Here is a 22,247-nt window from a genome sequence, read left to right as displayed (position 1 = left end):
TTTACGTGTTATTGGAAGGAGTAAATGTTTTATGAACGAGAGAAAAAAAAAGATATATATATGAATAAAGCAATAGAGAATGAAAAGAAGATAATTAAAGAGAGGAGAGAGAGATGAAAATATAAGAGAAATAAAGAAATGAGAGATAGAAAAAGAGAGAAATGAAAAGATAAGAGAAAGAAATGAGGGAGAGAGAGAAAGGAAAGAGAAATGAAAATATAAGAGAAAGAAATGAGGGAGAGAGAGAAGGAAGAGATAAATGATAATGTAATAGAACTAGAGAAATGAGGGAGAGAGAAAGAGAGAAATGAAAATATAAGAGAACGAAATATGGCAGTGAGAAAAGAAGGAGAGAAGAAATGAAAATATTCATTCATTGTTTTCTGCCTAATTGGCAGGTTTTCCCTGCATTCTCCAGCTTTCCCTATTCTCTGCCTTACGCTTCGTAATAGCATACGACCCAGTTAATTTAATATCATCCATAAGCTGATATCTCTTTCTTCCACGGACTTTTCCTCCTTCAACCATTCCCTCCAAGGCATCCCTTAGCAGGTAGTTCCTTCTTAGACAGTGTCCTAACCAGTTTCTTTTCCTCTTCTTGATGGTCTCCAGTATAGATCTTTTTTCACCAACTCTTTTCAGTACGGCTTCGTTTCTTACCTTGTCCGTCCATTTTACACGCTCCATTTTTCGCCATGTCCACATTTCAAAAGCTTCGAGTCGTTTCTCTTCATTTCTTCTCAACGTCCAGGTCTCTGCACCATATAGTGCTAAACTCCACACAAAACATTTCACTAATCTCTTCCTTAGACGTATGTCAATAGGTCCACAAAAAACATTTTTCTTCTATTGAAAGCTTCTTCTGCTATTGCGATTCTCATTTTCACTTCTTGTTAGCAGCTCATGTCACTGCTTATAGTGTGTCCGAGGAACTTGAAGCTATCTACTTGCTGGATTCTTTCACTGTTTGCTCTCACATTAATATTCCTTGGTTTCCGTCCTATAACAATTGCCTTTGTCTTCTTTACATTAATCTTCATCCGATACTGCTCACAGCTGCTGTTTAATTCTTCTAACATACTATTTATGGTAATTTCATCCTCAGCGAATAATGCCATGTCATCAGCAAATCTTATGCTGTTTATTCATCTTCCTCCCAATTTGACACCTCCTGTGCTCTGGAAACAATTTTTCACTATATCTTCTAAATAGATATTAAACAAAGTGGGCGATAGGCAGCATCCTTGTCGTACTCTTCTTCCAATTTCACAGCGTTCTGTCATTTCGTCTCCTGTTCTCACTTTAACTCGTTGATTCATGTATAAGTTGCTTAGAAGTCTCCTCTCTTTCCAATCTACACACATTTTCTTCAGAAAGTTTAACCCAATTCACTCTATCAAATGCTTTCTCCAGGTCTACAAATACTACAAACATCTCCTTTCCTTTCCCTAAATATCTTTCCCCAAGGGTCCTCAGTAAGAGAAAGAAATGAGGGAAAGAGAAATGAAAATATAAGAGATAGAAATGGGGTAGAGAGAGAAAAGAGAGAAATGAAAATATAAGAGAAAGAAATGAGGGAGAAAGAAAAGAAAGAGAGAAATGAAAATAGAAGAGAAAGAAATGAGGGAGATAGAAAATAAAGAAATAAAGAAACCAGAGAGAGGGAGAGAGAAAAGAAGAGAAATATTGAAACAAGGAAGAGAAAATTTAAAGACTAAGGAACAGAATGAAAAACAAAACGAGGGGGAAATGTTTTTGACAGACGAAAAAGTTTTAACGAAGTGTGTATAAGATTTGTCCGTCGTTTCTCGTGCGAAGTGACTTAACAAGAATTCAGTTATTTACTGAAATTCAGAGAGAGAGTAAGGTAAATATTCTGGACCTTTTTAATTGATTTACACTGTAACATTCTGACTATGTGTGTTGTGTACACTGTTCTCACTTCATAAATTGTATTTTTCAAAGTAATAAACATTCCTGATTGACAAATTTTAGAATTAAGTAGTGTATATTCCAGTGTAATATAGAATTGTTGCTTGTGCTTGCCCAATTTAGGTAGTATATCCTGTCCCAACTATTTCTGGAGCAAGGTCACGCATAGCGGCAGTGAAGGCGGGCAATCGAGTGGGCAGCGCGAAGCAGCACACGCTGCTGAGAAGGCTGGTAACTGCAGTCGCTCCCCCTCCACGCAATCCCGTTCCTATAACGTGTTCATTGGTGGAACCATCTCGCGTGTACTTGCGCAGAGATTGTTTCCGTTCTCCGGCTCCAGAGATAGCTGTAACAGAGTGTATATGGACAGATGAATCTTGTGAGAATCACTACAATGCTACTGGCAACACTGCAGCCAGGCCGCTGTGTTCCGAGTAGAAGTAGGAAGAAGGTAGGGAATGGGTTAAGGCTGGGAGGTAGAGGCATGACCTTGACTTGGTTCAGTAACTAAATTCGTTCACGCAAAGAAACAGGAGTTTATTTTTTGTGAGGCAACAAGAACTTGTTTGAAGCAAAAACTAACGATTTGGCTTATTAGCTTTAATTTAAAAATCACAGATTTAACAAACATGATCCTGTATGTCATCACGACAGGCCCAAATGTGCCGTTAAACACGATAAGGCAGCTGCGACAAGTACACACCGATCCACAAAAAACGCAATAACGAGGATGAATACGCGCATGCGCAAAACAGGTGCGAGAACTAGTTGAAAAGGCGGGAGAAGACGCTCTAAGCGCTGCAGTATAGCTCAACAAGGGAATGTGTCTGGCAAAGTGATTGATTGCTCTCCAGTTCCTGCTATCATTTAGCGTAAGTGGAAGGGTAATTATGCGAGTTAATGGATCATTACAAACCTGCTCTGCAAGAGGGGGGCGGGGGAGGTAATCCTCCTGCTTTTTTTCAGGTGGGTCGCACGTCTAACCAGGATTGGCCAGCAAAGTAATATCTCAAAGAGGTTTGCCAATCAGGGACGCTTAACAGAAAAGTTGAGAATCCTTTTATGAGATAGCGTTGTAATAACCTAAATCTTTCGATGAAATCTCAGGATGAGTATAAAGATTATATGTCGACGGTATGGATCTAACTTCCGGTATTATTTCGTGAATACCTGTATGGTGAAGTTCAATGGATGGTTGGCTGTAATTAACGTCACGTATTTGTGCTACTAGGTGAACCGCGGCGATGGATATTAAGATTATCGACTATAAAATGATGCGTATGTGGCTCTCGCTGAATGTATCATTTCAACATTGGTCTGGCACGACAGGTTGGTTTTCCACGGGGCCGATTTATAAGATGGGTTGTGTACGGTGGGAGATTTTTCCAAATGTGTCCCTGCAAACAATAGCTCAGGCGTTTACTCGTCTTTAATACCTATGGATATGTAATTACAGTTTATAAGATTTAATTTTTATGTGCGGTCCAAAGGATGTCCACTAACCACTGATAAAGAATTGAAAAAAAAGGGTAGACTCCTTCTGATGTTGAAGTACACAAAGTAAGAGTTGTCAAATGGCATGATAATAGAGCTGCTGTACATGTATCAACCTTTGTTAGTGCAGAACCCTTGGGCAAAGTAAAACGATGGGACAAGACTTCTAAACACAGGGTTGAAGTAGACTGCCCATCTATGGTATTGTGTTACAATAAGTTTATGGGGGTGTTGACCTCTTGGACTCTCTAATTGCATTATATAGAATAACAATTAGATCTAAGAAGTACTACCATCGCTTGTTTTCCATTCCTTGGATATGGTGATAGTAACTTGCTGGCTCTTATATGGGAGAGACTGTGATTTCTTTGGTGTGTCTCAGTCCAATCAGAGTCCACTTTGTAGGTTCAAAGCTGAAATTGCTGATGCTCTATGCAGAGCAAATAAACACATGGGTTGTAAGAAAATGGAACGACCATCTGCAAGTGTTGAAGAAGAATACAAAGATAAAAAGAAAATAGGTCATGCACCCAAGCCAATACCCCAGAAGAATTTTCGTATGTACAGACAGTGTGGGGCATTGGCCATATGTATCTGATAAGAGAGGTCGGTGCAAAATGCCCAATTGTAAAGGTACTCCATCCATAATGTGTCAAAAGTGTGGCGTTAACCTCTGCTTGAAAAGAAAAAGAAACTGTTTTCTGAATTTTCACAAAGAGTAACTAAATGTAAAAGAAAAGTGTATATTACAGGAAAGAGTAACAATTATAATTTTCATCATTATGGTTAACAAATATATTTAGAATGTTGTTAATATTTACATAAATTCTTGACAAATTCCATTAATGTAATTACTCTTTATATAGGAAATTATGTGTAATAAAGTTGAATATTTGAAAATAATAATAATTTATCTAGATCACTGAAACAATCTCCTATGCCTGATGCTACAAATTTGTCACGTTTATAAAATATAACAAAAATACAAGCTAGAAGATATTATTCTCAAAATATGTTCATAGTAGCTCATGAAGTGTAGATATACTGTGGCAATTTTTTTCTCTACTGTTTCAAAATTCTATCCATAGAGGGTTAATTGCAAAAATTCAAACAAATTGGCAAAAATGTAGAGGTCGCTCAAGCGACATGAAGTTTTACCGTAAGGATGTTTATGTAACGTATATCGGATATATGGGACGTTTACAACATCAATAATTAATAAGCAAATTGTACTATTTGCACTATGAAATAAATTGTTATCAGAACAATACAATTATTTATTATAAAATTGCAATTTATTTAAGAAATAAAGTACATAAATTTAAATATTCATTCGGTGTTAATTTCAAAATCAACTTCTACAATATCCAAGCGTCTGAAACATGACTTCCGTGGTGCTCGACGACTTAAGCTTTCCATTTAACTTTTTCCCCTTGTTATTGACTCATTAAAGTTGGATATAAGAGGCACTAAACGTTCAACAGTATCATTGACAACCTTCAGTGACAAGGATTGCTTTGACTTTTTAGAATTTGTGCAAGTCAGTCCAGTTCTTCGGTTCATACTGGAACCTGAAATCAACATTTGCTGGAACATAAGATGCAACAGGAGACTGAATTAATCAAATCAAACAGAAACTTTATTTGTAAGCCTTGGGAGTCTGCCAGTTTCATGCACATAGAACTCCAAGTTTCATCAAAATCCTTAAGACAAGTTATCATTTCTTGCTATTGCATGGAAGATAACTTCTCTCTAACCAGCTCTCTAAGCAGCTCAACTTCAAGATACCGCAAATGGGCCTCCAACTTGTTCCTTGCAGTTTGTGGATATGGTGCCTGTAAGCTAAATACAACAAATTTATTGCAAGAAACTGTTCCAGAAGAATGCAGATACCTCTTATCATGCCTCTCTAGGAAGCTGTTGTATCGAAATTCGTACACACACTGTCATGAAGCACCTCCCAAAAGAGCAGCTAGCTCCTGAATAGTTTATCCTTGTATACCTCCTGTTCCAGATGGTACCTTTGCAGCACCTAGTATTTTGTCAACTTCATAACCTGTAACAGGTACGTACTGGAAGTATATCCACAATTGCTTTCAGATTTGATTGATTTGTTCTTTCATCAACATACTATCCCAGTGCAAGACTAAGAGAAGTTTCTAGGTGTTGCAAACGTCCTCACGCAATGATCAATGATCTTTTGATGGGCAGCTCGCTTGAGGAACCTTATAGTATTCTTCTGTCTGTCGAGATTCTGACCATTAGCTGTAGCACTAATAGCTGTTGTGATCATTGTGAACCTTCTGTCCGAAAGGAAGATTGGAAGAAATTCAAAGGAACATTTCAACTCCAACCCCCCCTCACCTCAATTGTACAAGAAATGAACACACCACAAATTTGAAACAATAAATTGAGTGGTAGATGAAGTTCATTAAAATATTTCCTTCTACAGGACCTTCTAAATTTCACCTTCTTCACAATCCGTCCCCTACATTTGCTTTCCATGAAACCTTGACTCAAGTTGAAGTAATGATGCAATACCGCTATTGCAGGACTTTTTGTCCAGTGTCTATTCTTTGTACACTTATTTCATCTTATTAGTAAACTGAATAGACCTATTTGAACGCTACAAAGTAATGTAAAATAACCTATTTGTGTTAAGTTTTATAACAACATGGTATTAGTACATGCGAAATTGATACTCCATATAGCATATACCGGTATGGAACATTTTTGAGGACTGTAAACGACCACTAAATATTTTTCTATTGCAACAAAATTTAGGACAGAGTATGTCTAGACCTAATGGAACAAAATTAGCAACTATGCGTTGAAATCATAGGAAAAAAAATAACATGTTGTGATGGACAACCCTAATTGTGTGTGTGTGTGTGTGTGTGTGTGTGTGTGTGTATACTATATATACACTGCCCTCCAGAAATTAAGCAACAACAAGAAAATGTGAGGTAAAAGAGAAAACAGTTGGAGAAAAGAGAAGAAGAGTGGTGGGCACGCTGAAAGAAAGCAACGAATGCGTTAGGGATCATATCCCTTATTAGTGTCGGACAACGGTCACTTTCGTTACAAATAAAATACGGACACCCTCCGGCCTTGTGTTTGATTCTATTGTATGATCACCATTTGTTGCTTAATTTATGGAGAGCAGTGTATATATATATATATATACATGGTGTCTCAAAAGTAATAGCGCAAACTGACACAGATGAAGTACACAATAATAGAAGCAATAAAGTCTCAGTAAGCATGGGTCTGTAAACGAGCCGTTTTCGAGATAATCGCGAATGTGGGATTACAAGCCGCCACTGACTTCATTGTTTGTAAACGTTGGCCAAGTTGGTAAAATGCTAATAATGTGTGGGTACAAGCCGTCATTGATTGCATTTTGTAAACACCGAGTGCTTTACTCCTTGGGCGGTCCGAGGTTTGCTCTTTGTTTACAAAACAGAAGATTTCCGAGAGGTGTCGTTGGAATCAAACAGGATGGATACAATCAGTACACAGTCTATTTCTACTGTGGGAGTCAATTTTCTTACATTGGAGATCTCATTGCTAGACTGTGTACTGATTGTATCCATCCTGTTTGATTACAACGCCACCTCTCGGAAATCTTCTGTTTTGTAAACAAAGAGCAAACCTCGGAACGCGCAAGGAGTAAAGCACTCGGTGTTTACAAAAATCAAACAGTGACGGCTTCTGACAACACATTCGCACACATTATTAACATTTTACCAACTAGGACGACGTTTAAAGACAATTAAGTCAGTGGCGGCTTGTGGCGGCACATTCGCGATTATGTCGAAAACGGCTCGCTTGCAGACCCATGCTTACTGAGACTTTCTTGCTTCTATTATCGTGTACTTTCACCTGTGTCAGTTTGCACCATTACTTTTGAGACACCCTGTATATATGTAGCTACTATATAGACTATATAGTGTGTGTGTGTGTTTTATGTATATGTGGATGTGTGTGTGAGTAGGAGGGAGGAAATTTAATTTGAAATACGATTGTGTTATGTTACCTTCTGTAACTAGAAACTTGTCTCTGTTTGAGAGTTCAGAAATAAATTAATAAATAAATAAATAAATATTGCAGTTCTGAAAACATGAGAGACTTGAAGAAGGTTGCAACAAATTTTCCAACCTAAGGATCTTTAATCAGGCACTGAAAGTATCGTGGAGAACGTAAAGATCACATTCCTTGCATTTATAAAGGTCGAGAAGTGTGATATCAACCTTAAGAGTCTCATAAATAGAAGCCCAATTAATAACTTATATAACTTCTAAGCTGCATCCTTGCATACACACATCAAATTACATCCAAGCACACCTGGTTGCATATCATTCAGGGATATATAGAGTAAATGGATCTTGATTCAGCTCATAATGACATTTAGGCAAAAGAAAGAGGCAATAACTCGATATGAACTTTCGTTGCGGCTAATGTTGAAAGATGAACTTTTGGTTTGACCCATTCTTTAAGTCGTGCTTCATTATAATCCCGAGAATTCCTTTCTTTTCTTCTTTTTGGGTCATTTTTCTTCTCAGCTTCTCCCCCTCTGAAACAGAGAAATGAAAATATCTCTCCAACCAAGGATTTAAGTTTCCAAGTCACTTACCATCGTTCGCATATACATGCATTAAGAGTTGGTTCCAAGACTTCTGATTTGGTTGTGCGAAAAGAAAAAGGAAAAAAAAACACACGATCGACGACCGAAAGTCATTGCTTTATTTTCTTCTAAACGCGGGAATGTCTCGCTGCTTAATGCGTTTACATAAACATTCCTTCCCCCTTTCTTTAGCAAAACGTATCCTGTTCCTTCAGGACGCATTCGCTTCCTTTTGATATTGAAACGGAGTTTAGGGACCTTCAATTTAAGAGTTCACAGTCTCCAAGTGCATAAGAATCAGGATATATCTTCGGGACGAGTCGGGAAAAGAGGGAGGGGTATGGGGGGCGTCGGGCGTGGTGAAATCAATAAGGCAGAAGAGCCGTTCGAGGCCCATAAACATTGGCGAACCCCCTCAGGGCAAAAGCTTTACTCAGAAAAGATGATAATGAAAAAATATGGTTAATATTGAAAGAGTTAGGACTCGCTATGTGAAGTGGGTGGTAGGGTAAAAACCACCTCAAATAACTTGGGAATTAAGTAGCATATTCTTCAACGTTTCGAAATCTTCAAGTTTTCTAATTTAAACCGTTGTGATTTCCTTCATATCTCCTGGACTTATAGCTTTGCTTCTAACGATATACAGTTGCTCTGTTGTTGAGCTGTATGCACGGTCGTCTTAATTATACCGAAATTCACTTCTATTAGTAATCTAAATAATAATTCATGACTCAGTTTTACCTTTGATGTTGACAATCACGACACTATTATCCCCCCACCCTTTTCAGTCTATTCTCCCTATTACGGGCATGACTGGACGTATTTGAAGGTATGAAATATGAATTGTTGTCATCCTATCAGATTTCAAAGGCAGTAGGCCGATAATTAATTATTTTATCCAACGCCTTCGATTCACACTGACCCCTAAGGATGGGGTAAATGGGGTACTAACTCGAAGCCCTTATTTTTATAAATTTGATAAATTTGACCTATTTTACTTTCGCGTTTCTGCATCTTTTGCCTAATTGCAAAGATGAGGATGAATTGTGATAAAGTAGATGAAGGGACAATCAAAACACATATTAACAGTACACAAGGTTCACATATGGTTATACTGGTCATGCGTCCAGACGTCAGAGCCTCGTTAGTCTGCGAAATGTAGACGTGAGATGTTTACATTTGGTTATTTTCAGAAAGGGTCACCCCCTTGCAGACCTTTGATAAAATTGTCAACAATTAATTCAATAAAATCACACATGTTTGTCTAAATCAGGCGAGATTGGTTATACAGTAGATTGTACAATCTTTAAGGGCCAATTTCCATACAATGCACGTTGTTCCCGTTCCGCTTCAATCCTCTTGAGTATTTCTACACACCTAACTCTTCGCATATGATAAAGTAAGTTCTGATAGTTATTTTAATGGAACACATATTTGTCACACATTATTACTATTTGTATCCTCAACCAGTCACCATCATTGTTAAGCAACTTGCTATACCGAAACACACTATTTTGTAGACTCTTTGCCACCTATTATGCAATTTGGATGGGAAAAATAGAAGCCTTCCTTACAGTTCGGACTTGGCACCGAGTGAATATCATCTCTGTACTTGGTCAAGTTACTTGCAGGTCAATAATGATGACTCGTGCATTAACAATATAAAGAAGTTATTTATTTTATAAAGATACTGACCATAATAATCTTATCACAAGCATGTACGCCATTTTCTTTTTAAGGAATAGCTTAATTTACTTTCTCATAGTCGGATAGAAGAACCAAATATGATCCACACATCCGTGAGATTACTGCATTATGTGTGGCAATACTTTAGTTTGTAATCCCAAATAAGAACGTGGAACCACAGTTTAAGACATGCGACTCGATTACGAGACAAGTTTTGTAATAACTTCCTCTTTATTTCTTTTCAGGGCAGCATGCATTTAGCACAGTTGCCCCACACCAAAAAATTTATGCGTTCGAACTGCCCATTACAAGCAGCCGCAGGGGTTAGCTGCCCTCGAAGTGCAATGAGTGAGCCTCACCCTGGAGGAACTGCCTTTGTGATCACAGTTAACCTCGTCCGCAAGGTAAGTATCCCAAAGAATTCACGTTCGAAACTTACATAATTCTTGACAGAAAACCGATTGCAAGACCGTGGCGTATTTTGGCAAGAAAATATGCATCATACCCTAAAACTATGTATATAAATAAATAAATATTGTGGGATGAACTTATAAATGTTTTCAGAGAGCAACAGGTTCATTTACTTAAAGACTCTACGCATAAATATTACTCATTTAAGTTTTTTTCAAATGGTACTCGTGCTGCCATCTATTATTTAGATAGTAAGTATCTTAATACTGTTACAATTAAACTACCATTTCATTATGTATTTGTAACAGATGTTTATGTAATTTTAAATGTCTAATGCTCACATTTTAATACAATACCAAGTTACAGCTTAGCGTAGTGTTCATGTCTCCCACCTTTGGTGCGAGCGGTCACGGGTTCAATTCCCGGTGGGATCTCCAAAATTTCAATGTTGACCTGGTATCGTCAGTGTAATTGTGGAGCTACTTGAAAAGAAGTAACTAACTCTAATATTGAAAGCCAGAAAAGAATGGCGATGGGACACGTATAATCCAAGCAGTTTGCGCCACCAGGGGTGGCGGCGATTCGTCTCCCCCAAAGTCCGTGTAAGCATCCCTCACAATTTCGTTCATCAAAATCCCCACCCGCCATCAGTTCATTACGTCGCCTATTTATTTAGCCTGCCATTGGCGTTATTGTGTAGTTAGCTGTTACATCAAAATCAGTTCTACCTGTCAACTCTTTCATCCAATATGGTGCAAAAATGCTGATCGCATTACCTTCAGTATGGACAATATCAGTGTGACGTCACCTTGGTAGATTGAGTCCAAACAATCTTCTCACGTGAGTTTTCCTTATGTGATGATAACATTGGGTTTTCCATTGCATGGGTTACTTTTAAAGTATGACACCAGTCATGAAACCAAATTATGATGTGTATCGTACCATCAATGTAAAGATGAAATTTCGGAGAATACGTCTACATATAACACATACCTTAGAGATGAGAATGAAAATAGTAAATGGATTAGGAAATCGAATAAAGCAAATGCTCCTAACGGCGTCCGATTCGGAATCACAACCAATGGGTGTCGCCGTTGCAGTCACCTGAGGTTGTTGGGTTCCCATCATCCATATCGGCAGCGTGATTGCACATAAAATCGGCTGAGCTTCGGCTGTGCTCGGAACTGGAATGTCTAGATTTTCTTTAAAAATGCATGATTTTCTTACTCCTGATATTCTTTACCTTATTCTCTGTACGGTATGTGCGATATAGAGACGCATTCTCCGAAATCTCATCTCTACATGGATGTACTATACACATCACAATTTTGTTTCATAACTGCTGTCACGCTCATTAAAGCTACCCCTTCCGATGGAAAATACAATGATTTTAAATAGGAGAAAAACACGTGTCACATTTGTTTGGACTCAAATCGTTTTCTATCGTCTGATGTGACGTCATCACTAATATGGTCCATGGCCGACATACAGGTAGTTCCCCACACCACCTCAACCTCAACACCAACCTATGTGCCTTGATGGGACGGTGCAATGCACAAGGTATAGCTGCGCCTTGTACCGTTATACGTAAGGGGTTGGTTTAATACATTATATTCCCCGATAATTGAAAGGTAACAACTTGTTTGCCAACATACCATAGAACGATCAATCAAACAATCGATCAGGGAAAGAAGATGATTCTTGTCGTGTGGGAGAGTATCGAGGAAAGAGGAAAAGAAAGTCAAAGAAAGAGAACGAGAGAGAGAGAGAGAGAGAGAGAGAGAGAGAGAGTAAAGCTACTTTCTCCGTCGTTTCTAATTTATCCACTTGAAGAGGGAACCGTCGGTAAGTGAAAACCATTTTCAGGAACAGGCGGAGATTGGAACCAATTTCGTCACCAGTTTCTCTTGTCACGGTCACGTGACCTCATCTTTACCCGACGGCAGCGCCTATCAGCCGTAGTGGAAAGACGTTGTACTATGACCTGTGTGGTCGTTCCACCCCAACCTCCCATCCTTGTCCCCCCCACTCGTTCTAGAGGGGGAGGAAGGGGTTTCGAAATGACGTCGTATTCGAAGTCAACCGTTAGGTGGGGGCTTGGAGAATGGAGATTCAAGGTGGAGTGCCTCGCAAAGGAAGGGCTATTCGAAAACATTAGAACGTCTCGCTAATGGCGAGTCCATCGTAGGACCTTCTCTCTTATTCCAGAGCCATCTGGGTTCTGGTGCTTCTTCCCAAGAAGGTAGAGGCCGAATTTTAGAACAGAGAGGGGTAAGGCAAGTAAAAACACTTTGACCTCAATTTAAAAGCTACGAATGCTAACAAGATGGAACGAGATTGCCCTTCTCGGTGGCAAATTAGAAGGGAGAGGAGCTTAGCATAAGAAATCGAGCTTGCTTCCTTAGAAAGCACACTCAGCGTTTAATCGGAACGCTGAGTTAGAGGGGAGAGGGAGCAATAAACAGCACATCCCCAAAATGATGGTGGGGTGGCCAATTTTTGACAGCGCAAATCTAGAGTGCATCGTTTCAAATTAAAGTAAAAATTGGAATAATAAGATAATAGGAAATACAATGTAATCAATTTGTTGATGCGGGTTCGAGTCCTGGCTGAGTCTGCATTTGCGTTTAAATTTCTAGGTACTACATGTCCTCGTGTGTGTGTGTGTGTGTGTGTGTAGGGAGTATATACCGTCGACGACATCAGTACTTCAAAGGCAACAGATATCGTTGAGACGTAAAGCAGCGGATGGGAAAACTCAGGCAAAACCATAGCTGGTTCAGACGGTAGAAAAATGGCACGGTATGCCAGAAACCTGAGTTCGAGTCCTGTATTTGTAGCTTAAATTTCTATGTAGAAACAAAACTCCCTTAACACCCCTTAATAAAATGTAAGGGAGTTAGGCTGGGTACAAATGGTTATGTTAGAAAAACTTTAGACCTAGGGGGAACTATATTGGTGTGTTCAAGCGGACGTTCACCATATTGGTGGCCGCCATATTGAATTCAACTAAGCATTTTTAAATGGGAAGGGGGTGATATGATATATAAAATCAGGCTAGAATTTCACGAGAAATGCAATGGTGATGGTTTTTAGAGTATCTGTAACCAGTGAAAAGCTATGACTGCTTTATTGTAACAAATGTCATTTTCCAGGTGCGAGAGAATAGTGCCAGAATGCTCCTAACGCGTGAGGAACGCATAGAGATCGTACTGCTGTCTGGGAAGATAAGTTTGTGTGTCATTTCAAATTATGTTAATCAACGACACCCCCAGCGTGATCCAGTGTCGCATGTGGCACTTGCACAATTACTCCAAAAGTTTCGGGAGACAGGATCAGTCTAAGAAAGGCAACGATCAGGAAGTCCCAGAACTTCAGTAGTAGAGGACCGCGATAGTGGATGTTTGTGCCCTCGGGCGTTTAATATTCGCAATTAATTTGTATGTACTTATAACTAATTTGCACGGGTTTTAATTAATTTGCGCGTACTTAGAATTCATTTGCATGTACTTAGAATACTTTACATTTATGTATTTGCATGTTTATAACTTTTTATGAATATATATTTATTTATTTTATGAAAAATATGTATATAAAAGGTAATTAGAGGTACTAAACGCTATGCATATGGTTTTATATTCATTACTGCAAAGTATGTAATGTATAAATCGATAATATTAATGTTTATAATATTGAAAATAAGTTTTCTATGGTTTATGAACCGCTATGAACGGTGGTAATGATACGAAAGAAGACGGTCCCGGTATTCGAACCCACGATATGTAATATTATTAATTAGTACTATGCAATAATGTATGTTATTATATTATGAAACACGATGGTGCAACACGCTAGACAGAATACTGTCTCAGAATCTGAACTCCGCGCAGGTAGACGAGAAAGGAATTTTGGGGAGTGTGCGTTCAAGGTCAAATGACGTCAGAACGTCAGAACAAAGGAAGAACCTGATTGACCAATCAGAGAGCGCGTCGGTAGGTTTTCAGAACCGGTTTTTTCAAGGTTAACCAGTACGCAAGAACAGCTATGCAATACTGTAGGGCAGGGGAGGTATTCAACCAGACAACAAAGGATGTCTGAGAATGCGCAGCAAGGGTCAAATCTCTGAAGCTATGCGGTTTCCGCCGCCAATTAATATTCCGCTCAGGTTTGCCTCCAAGGCACAGGACGCTTTAGCGCAGGTTTTTTTTATCTGTACTATGAAGAAGGGAGAGCTATTAGGGACGGGGCCTACAGTTTTCACCATTTGCTTTTATCACGGGGTAACGAACCTAGGACCCTTTGATTATTGATTTAGGTAGTAAATGTATGTTACTGTGTGCTATTTTACTTAATTTTGAGTTTATTTTTTACCAAACTTTGACTTTATGTCAAACATTTTCACAGCTTATTCTTATTTTTACAAAAATAACACTATTTGTACTATTCAGGCAACATTTTTTATTAAATTTTGGACTCGCAAAGATATTTTTTCAACTTTTAACTTATTATTTTACAACTTTATATTAATTTTTTACCAAAATAACACTATTTGTACTATTCAAGCAACATTTTTTATTAAATTTTGCACTCACAAAAAACATTTTTACAACTTTTAACTTATTATTTTACAACTTTAAGTTAATTTTTTACCAAAATAACACTATTTGTACTATTCAAGCAACATTTTTTATTAAATTTTGGACTCACAAAGACATTTTTTTCTACGTTTAACTTATTATTTTACAACTTTATGTTAATTTTTACCAAAATAACACTATTTGTACTATTCAGGCAACATTTTTCTATTAAATTTTGGACTCACAAAGACATTTTTTCAACTTTTAACTTATTATTTTACAACTTTATGTTAATTTTTACCAAAATAACACTATTTGTACTATTCAGGAAAGACTTTTAGTCGCATTTTCGACACACAAAGTGTGTGTTCTCAACTTCTATCTGTTTATTTCACAAGTTTATGCCTATTTTTTTACCAAAATAACACTATTTGTACTATTCAGGCAACATTTTTCTATTAAATTTTGGACTCACAAAGACATTTTTTCAACTTTTAACTTATTATTTTACAACTTTATGTTAATTTTTACCAAAATAACACTATTTGTACTATTCAGGAAAGACTTTTAGTCGCATTTTCGACACACAAAGTGTGTGTTCTCAACTTCTATCTGTTTATTTCACAAGTTTATGCCTATTTTTTTACTCAAATAACACAATTCAATCTGTTCAGGAAAGACTTTTAGTTACATTTTCGACACACAAAGTGTGTGTTCTCAACTTCTATCTGTTTATTTCACAAGTTTAGGCTTATTATTACCAAAATAATACAATTCAATCTGTTCAGGAAAGACTTTTAGTCGCATTTTCGACACACAGAGTGTGTGATCTCAACTTCTACCTGTTTATTTCACAAGTTTAGGCTTATTATTACCAAAATAATACAATTCTATCTGTTCAGGAAAGACTTTTAGTCGCATTTTCGACACACAAAGTGTGTGTTCTCAACTTCTATCTGTTTATTTTACAAGTTTAGCCTTATTATTACTCAAATAACACAATTTAATCCAGTCAGGAAGGATTTGTTATTATATTTTGGATGCACAAAGAGAGGTTTTCAACTTTTTTATTGATTTTTTGCAGGGTATGTATTAATTTTTATTTATTTTGTTTTGTATCATATATACATTTACAAATTTTTAACTTAGAGTTTAGTATTTATTTAATTTTTTCAAAAACACTAAAAAAAGTACTTTTAGCTAAAATGTAAGCCACAGAATATATTATTATTATTATTATTAGGGTTTACTGATTTCCACTATGCTATTTTTGGTTCTGTATTTCTATATGTATTTCTTTAGGTCAGGTTACGCCTGCTACGTAGGAAAGTTTGTTTATTTTAGAGTTTGCTGAGTATTTTCTTACTCTTATACTAGGTAAAGTTTTCTAAATATATCAGGTAGGGCTCCATCCATATACTTTTGTTTTTGCTGTTTGGAGATGATGCGATCAGCATCACTCTCCATCTGCTTTTTATTTTATGTACCCAATATTATTTTGAGGCTTAGTGAATTCTAGAGCCTATTTATGCAGGAGAGAGGGCTTGGAATTTTTGATCTCAGATAACCCACAACTATTTGTCAGAGTATTTTAAAGGATATTTTATACTTATTATGGGCCACTAGAATATCAAAGCTTGCTTAATTTTTATGTCTGTAACGCATTTATTGTATTTCTAGCTAAGGCTTACTGGATAAAGTACACGAAATGTTTAACATTTCAACTATTTGCTTTTATACGAGGGCAATTTTTTAGTGTAACGAAAATTATGATGTGTCTATGAGGTCTGAAACCCCTTTACCGAGGGTCCATATTTGGACGCTTACTAATATTGTTTTTTCCCCTTACATATAACAATTTAACAATATAATTACAATACGAAGTTAACAGACGGCTTAGGGGCCTAGTTCCACTTTCCAAACTTTTTTACTATTCTAGAAGAATTATTTAGCTTTATAGCCTTTTTCAAGGTATTTTTGAAGTATTACTGGCTTCTTTGGGTGCATCAACATTTGGGTTATTTCTATTTGGTTTATTATACGAGGCTACAATCACTATCTGAACACTGAAATCCTCAGATTGAAACTTAAAGCTTAGGCTGTAACTAGGGACTTAGTATGTATATCGACAATTTATAGGACAACACGAACCTTACAAAGGATTGTAGGTGATGTAGGCCCACACGCCAGAGCTTTGTTAACCTGCAAGAAGCATTTACAGCTAATGCTACGAGGAAATGAGGTTGATTTTTTACTGTTTCACAAGAATGCTATTTTTTACACAACCAATATTTGCTTTTTCAAGTAACTACATGTACCAGAAGCACACATGCCAACACTAACTAGATTTTGATTTATACTATCTCAGGTGCTAAATGTATCAAGAACACTGATTGTATATATTTTTGAGAATCCAACTATATCAGGATTTTTCTATGTAAGTATATTTTTATTGACTGGCTTATTTAACAGATCAAACAGAAAGACTGCAAAATTCACTAAATGTAGGTGGTTTCAGAGATATAAAAAGAACAAATATAAGATTTCGCTTTTTTTTGCTTCTGAGGCTAATCGCGACGCTAAGGGTAAATGGCCAGGAAATGTAACGGAGGAGAAACAATCCCAAAAGTTATGGGCTGCATGTAAGTTAATACCACAGAGATATTACAGTAGGTGTAGGTTCTTCCACCAGAACATTTCTATTATAATAATACTGGTTATGCTGTACTGTTAGCTAAAGATGCTGATATTTGAGAAACTTAAAAGCTTACTCACGACTTACTGTTGCAAAAGATCCGATGACAAAATTTAAAAATTGTTATCGTCCAGACAGGGACTCGAACCCTGGACAGATAGGTTAAAAGCCTAACGCTATACCAACTAAGCTATCTGGGCACAAGGTATTCTTTTTTTGAAAAGTTAGTTATTTTAAGAAATATATTGAAACACTTGAGAACACTTTTGGTCTGGTTCGACAGACAAGGAGACAACATTTCTAAATTTTTACAGACTGGGTGTATTTTTCCACTATAGAGGCCTTCACTATATGTAATTCGAAACGCTAAAGTTCAGCTAGCTTCCAAAATTGAGGTAAAGATTGTGTTTGGCGAGATTAACAAGTTACAATTATATCCAGTTACGGACAAATAAAGCTAAAACTCTTAGATTTACTGTACTAGCCAAGTTTTAGTAATATTTTCTTCACTTTAGTACAAATACCAAAGAAATAGGTATATTTTATTTATAATTTGACAAAATGTACTAGTATTTAATTTACAAAGTTAGGTAAAAAGCAGTATTTTTTAAAAATATTGTTACTGCCTTCAAATTTTATGTTATTTAGCCACTAACAACTGATTTACACTGTTTGGCATTCTTTAAATAGGAAAAGAAGGAATTATTTGTTTATTATTTTTACTTTATATTTATATTTATTTAAGAAAACAATTCTACAGTTTAAAAACAAAAATACATACACACTAAGTAAAAAAAAAATACACGTAAAACATAAACACACACACACACGACAAACAGTCAAATTACAGATAAAGTCGGTGGGTGTTGGTCCTACAAGTTTACACGAAGGTTTAACTTTATTTCCCTGTTTTCAGTTCTGGTAAGTTGACTCCAGAAGATGATTTTTTAATTTTGATTTGAATTGGAGAAGAGAAGAAGAGTTTCTTATGTCGTTGGGGAGGTCGTTCCACGCTCTGGTAGCAGTGACCGTTAAGGAATTTCCATAAAACGTTGTCTTGTGGGAGGGGATGGCCAGCAGAGAATTGTCTCTCGAACGGGTGGCAAAGGTGTGTGCTGAACTTAGGGGTTGAAATCGAGAAAGTAGGTAGGACGGCTCTCGTGAGTTACAGCCTACATCCATGGTGGAGCAGTTAGCATATCGGTCTACGACGCCAGGGGTGCCGAGTTCTTTTCCCGGCCTGTAATTGTCCCTTTATTAATTTCATCATATCATCACTTCTCTTCATCGTCACGATTAATTAAAAGTGGCAGATAAGCGACGCACAATAATCAAATCAATCAATCAATCTAACCAAATAGTACGCTAACGCAAAATAAATAAACTTACCTATCCGTCTAGCTGTGAGTGAATTATCGAGATATTTCGATATCTCTGAAACAGGCAAACTTAGTTTGAAATTATCTAATATGAGAAACATATCAATTCTTATTTTAAAGCGTCATTAATTACGTATAGATTCAAGCTCAATGTATTGAATCTAGCCTGTTCGGGAGGAACACTCAAGTCAAAAGACGCAATTTTAGAGTTGGTAGTTACTAATGTTTATTCCTTTAATAGGAAAATTTGCAGACATGATACGTGTTGCACAGGAGCGTATATTCTAGGCTAGGTAGGCTATCTACGAAGCCTGAAGCCTAGAGAGTTAAATATAGAAAAATAATAACTTAGAAACTGTAAATAGAAATAGTCATTTCAATAAGGTTATGATTGAGATTCTGAAGTTAGCAGTCTGATTTCTTATGAGTTGGCAACCAGATTTCTTAGTAGTTGGCAACCTGATTTCTTAGGAGTTGGCAACCTGACTTCTTAGGAGTTGGCAACCTGGCTTCTTAGGAGTTGGAAACCTGATTTCTTAGGAGTTGGTAACTTGAGTTCTTAGGAGTTGGCAACCTGACTTCTTATGAGTTGTCAACCTGACTTCTTAGGAGTTAGCAACCTGACTGTTTAGTAGTTGGCAACCTGCTTTTTTAAAAGTTTTGGAACCTAGCTGCCGTTCTACAGTTAATTATTTATTTATTTATTTATTTATTTATTCCTTGTTTTGGATGGCGAAGTTAAGGCACAAGCCTTTTCTTCCACTTAACCATCTCTACATTACATTTTATAAATTGATTTTTATAGCTAACTGTATGTTAAATATATAAAAAACTAAATATTTAAGATACCAAGAAATGAAATCTATAAAAAACTAAGAACATTGAGATACCAAAAAAAAGAAAAACACAAGAAAAAATAAAAGAGAAAGACGCAAAAAACATAAAAAATAAAGACAAAAATACATACACACTAAGTAAAAAAAAAAATACACGTAAAACATAAACACACACGCGACAAACAGTCAAATTACAGATAAAGTCGGTGGGTGTTGGTCCTACAAGTTTACACGAAGGTTTAACTTTATTTCCCTGTTTTCAGTTCTGGTAAGTTGACTCCAGAAGATGATTTTTTAATTTTGATTTGAATTGGAGAAGAGAAGAAGAGTTTCTTATGTCGTTGGGGAGGTCGTTCCACGCTCTGGTAGCAGTGACCGTTAAGGAATTTCCATAAAACGTTGTCTTGTGGGAGGGGATGGCCAGCAGAGAATTGTCTCTCGAACGGGTGGCAAAGGTGTGTGCTGAACTTAGGGGTTGAAATCGAGAAAGTAGGTAGGACGGCTCTCGTGAGTTTACTATTTTGTAGAGCGCTGTAAGAGCGTGAAAGCGGCGGCGAGTGGAAAGGTCGAACCAGCCTAGGTCCTTGAAAGCCGGGGTCAGGTGGTCAAAAAATTTGATATTATAAATGTAGCGCACACATGCATTTTGTATTCGCTGTAGACGTCTTGCTAGTTCACCGTTGAGGTCAATATATGTCAAGTCACAGTAGTCTATATGAGACAGAACTAAGGACTCCACGAGTGTTTTTTTTACTTCTTGTGGTAAAATATTTTTAAGGCGGTACAGCGAGTGTAATGCTGCGTAGGATTTTTTACATATGGCCTTCACATGGTCACTCCAAGTGAGGTTTTCGTCCACAACGACTCCCAGGTCTTTGACCGAAAGCGACAACGAAATGGGATTTCCTTCGACAAGAATGTCAGGGATGGAGGACTTCTCTGTTGTGGAAATGAGCTGACGTGAGCCAATTAAAATACATTTCGTTTTCTCAGCATTTACTCGCAGACCGTTTGCCTGAGACCACTTGCAGACGTTCATAATATCATCGTTTAGGGCTTTGATGGCCATATTGATGCTTGTTTTAGGGAACGACAAATAACATTGGACGTCATCAGCGTACAGATGGTAATTTGTCGATTGAAAGTTTCCAGATATATCATTTACGTACATGGAGAACAGCAGCGGAGACAGGACGCTACCTTGGGGTACACCGCAATTCGTCGGCAGCCACGACGACTTATTGTCAGAAACGAATGTGCGTTGCTGTCTGGCTGCTAAATATGAGCGAGCCCAGTCAACAGCGGGTTGGGAAAAGTTGAAATAAAATGACAATTTTGCCAGAAGGATATCGTGGTCTACGGTTTGGAAGGCTTTGCTGTAATCGAGGAGAACTAGCATTGTCAAATATCTCTTATCCATCGCCGACCTTACATCATCCACCACTTTAATGAGCGCTGTGCTGGTGCTGTGATGTGGGCGGAAACCGGACTGGAAGGGGTTTAACAATTTTTTCGATTGCACATAGTTAAAAATTTGCTCGTGAACGATGTTTTCAAATACTTTTGACAAAGTTGGGAGAATACTGATCGGTCGAAAATCTTGAGCACTTACTGGGTTGGTGATTTTAGCCAGGGGGCGTATGTGAGCGAGTTTCCAAATGCTTGGGAATGTGCCACTGTACAGGGATGTGTTGAAAATATCGCCTAGAACCACGTATTGCTGTGAGATAGTTCATATCTTACACTCAGCATACGCCACTGATGTTGCATCATCACTGTTTAGAATCTTTACACATGTCCAATAGAAAATTATACTTATATTTTTTTCTTTAATCGGTTCAGTGTGACGTAAATGAAAACAACAGAAAATCGCATTTTGTGACTTAAGTACTTTTTTTCCCGAACACCCTACAAACATTGTCGTTATCGTTCAATAAATGTACTACTTTATGGAGGTTTCACACTTGAGCGACAACTGATAAGGGTTCCCACTCATTCCCTTTCTCACCTTCTCTGTCGTTATGCGCGGCCTTGCCCCACAGACTCCCGAAACAGAGTGTATACGTATCTTACTTGTAGACATAGACGTACAGTACAGTCTACGTCACATCACTGCTTACTAATCTTCATTTGACTGACCTAAGTGAGCCGTTTAAGAAAGAAACGAGGCAAACATATTGAAATTTTAATTTGTAATAGATAGAGACTTTGATTTTTCGGTGTTATTTATTACCAAATTCGGTTTTATTTTTTATCAAAATCGGAATAATTTTTCCAAAATTCGTGTTTTTATTTTAGCACATTTTTTTCTGCCAGATGTACCTAAAATTATACATGTATTCTGATTTTAAACTAGTATTTAAAATTATACGTCACATGACGTAAGCCTGTCCGTGAGAGTTTGATACTATGGAACCGATTATTTACATTACTAACTTCAATTGTATCTCGCGTTACAAATACTATGTTTAGACTCCCGTACGATGGTAGGTACGCACTCGATCTCCTGTCAGAATCTTACCACTTTGCTCCGTGATGCAAGGCGTTACGATAGAAGATAAAAACTCGCGGGAAACATTCACTTACACGTTGTTTCGTGTACCTGTCGGA

At 37.2% G+C, this 22,247-nt stretch overlaps 1 non-coding gene across 1 annotated transcript; it reads right to left on the bottom strand.

The window, feature by feature from the left end:
• Positions 1-9,981: 9,981 nt before the first annotated feature.
• On the bottom strand, positions 9,982-10,151 carry LOC145987364 (U1 spliceosomal RNA). The gene has a single exon (XR_014441661.1). It is a non-coding gene; the product is annotated as a U1 spliceosomal RNA (small nuclear RNA).
• Between the last annotated feature and the right edge of the window lie 12,096 nt (positions 10,152-22,247).

Source organism: Lepisma saccharinum, chromosome 4, assembly GCF_977018435.1.
Source record: "Lepisma saccharinum chromosome 4, izLepSacc3.1, whole genome shotgun sequence".
Classification (NCBI taxonomy): Eukaryota; Metazoa; Arthropoda; class Insecta; order Zygentoma; family Lepismatidae; genus Lepisma; species Lepisma saccharinum.
The sequence above is the reverse complement of the archived record's forward strand: the minus strand, read 5'-3'. Positions and strand labels throughout refer to the sequence as shown.